The sequence below is a fragment of the Myotis davidii genome, unplaced genomic scaffold (assembly GCF_000327345.1).
Source record: "Myotis davidii unplaced genomic scaffold, ASM32734v1 scaffold333, whole genome shotgun sequence".
NCBI classification, from domain to species: Eukaryota; Metazoa; Chordata; class Mammalia; order Chiroptera; family Vespertilionidae; genus Myotis; species Myotis davidii.
The window spans coordinates 1,260,509-1,262,629 of record NW_006285266.1 but is presented as its reverse complement, the minus strand read 5'-3'; positions in this window follow the sequence as shown (position 1 = coordinate 1,262,629).

The window sequence follows — 2,121 nt, the reverse complement described above, 5'->3', positions numbered from 1 at the left end:
AGTGGAATACCTAATTGATCTGTTTACTGTCTTCCTCTAAATTTATTTGTTTTGACTAGAAATTATCAAATTTAAACTTGGGGACCCATCTTAATGCTTAAGAACTTTGGCTTCTTTCAAAAGTAAAAATATAGTATTTAGGCATAATTTGTATGAATTACAAAAACATGGCACACATACCTCCTTAAAGCATTTTAATAAAATCATTGAGTAATGTTATATATTTAACTATTCCGATCTTTTTAGATTTTAGTAACACCTGATGTTTGTACTCTCATCAGATGTCTCAAAAGTGAAGTCAAGTCAACCTGGAGTTGAGGTTATATTTCTAACAAAATGTAGATTTCTTTCTGTTAGCCTGTCACACTGTATTGTTTGACAGGCTAACAGAAGTGTTGTGGTTTTCAGGTTTTTATAAGCCTCACTTCAGCATGTTTGCCTGGCATTCTTCAGCGGTACAGAGTCAACGTTCAAATACCTTCACGCAGTGGACATATTTGGAATGCGATTCTGCCGCAGGAGCTGGGAGCTTGAGCCGCACGCACTGCCATGCTTTCAAAAGGCAAAACCAGCCAGAATCAGTGCAGTGACTGCGTGTTGCTGTTCCTTTCCTGAGAACTGGTTACCGACATAGGGACTCTCACAGAATAGACATACAGTTTAGATACGGCAAAGAGCCTTGAATGCTACGTCAGCTGTGCCTCTGGCTCCAGGCCCTGGGCAGCGCCAGCATAATGCTCAGCCCTGTGTGTCACTGGGTCTCCTTCTCCTGGAGACCTTCCCTTGCCCGAGGGCTTTCTCGTGGTGAGATACAGGTGCACGAACATCAACCTTGTGACTGTATCATATTTTTCATATGTCTTCATCGTATTTTATACATTTTTTAAAAGGCTGATAAAAATACTGTTGGTCTAGCATTGAGGGAGAGGGTAAGAGGAGAGAGAAGAGGCAAAAATAACATCTGTAACTGTTTCCAAAAGCAATAGGACTACAGTGAGTAGGAGTCCCATTAAGAAAGTTATCCTATTGTTTGAATTAAAATATTCTAGTTGAAGTGCGTCAGCAATGTAGACAGAAGCCAAATACTGTATGATCAGTTCCTTTACCTCTCCGAGGAAGTGGACGGGAATCCACGTGCCTGACTTTTTCCTTTTCAGAAAGAAACAGTAGAAAATTGGTTCCCTTACTCCTTCATGTATCTATAAGAACAAGGCCCAAGACTAGCCATTGTGAAGAATAAAAATTACCTGTGGCTGGGTTATTGGCATCCAGATGCTTACATCTAGGAGGACACATAAGCGAAAAGATACCATGTAGGACAGTATTTGGGAAGGACTGTATGTGGTGGTACAGACTGCCATAGAGCAGCGGCCGCCAACCTTTCGGACCTCACGGACCGCTGGGTTCGCGAACCACCTGTTGGTGACCGCTGCTGAGGGAATGCTATGTGTGGGCCTTTTGGAAGGGAGAGGTCAGGGTAAGCAAATTGGATTGACTTTTCAGCCAGGACTTGAAGAATTGGTAGGTGTCTTGTAAGAATAATTATAAGACATTCATGCCGTGGAAAGACCATAAGAGTCAGTATTAAAAAGTAGTTTACAGCCCTGGCCGGGTTGGTTCAGTGGATCGAGTGTCGGCCTGCGGACTGAAGGGTCCCAGGTTCAATTCCAGTCAAGGCCATATGCCCGGGTTGCAGGCTCAATCCCCAGTGTGGGGCGGGCAGGAGGCAGCCGATCAATGATTCCCTCTCATCATTGATGTTTCTATCTCTCTCTCCCTCTCCCTTTCTCTCTGAAATCAATAAAAATATTTTTTTTAAAAAGTAGTTTACAAAGTTACCTTTTGAGAATTAAACTAATTGTCATTACAAACTAATAGGCAACATGTCTTGAGGCCCAAAGGAAGGAACACCTACGCTACTGGTAATAGTTACTTAAATAGCATATCAGGGTGTCCCCCCAAAAATGTATACACACTTTGAATAATTATAAAGGCAGTGTTTATTGAAATACATTTCATTGTCAAAATGTAATAGAATCTACAGACATAGTGTGTTTGCATTTTAGGGGGACACCTGTATATAGCTTTAAATGGTTCTCAATGGGAGAAGGCAGACCATGT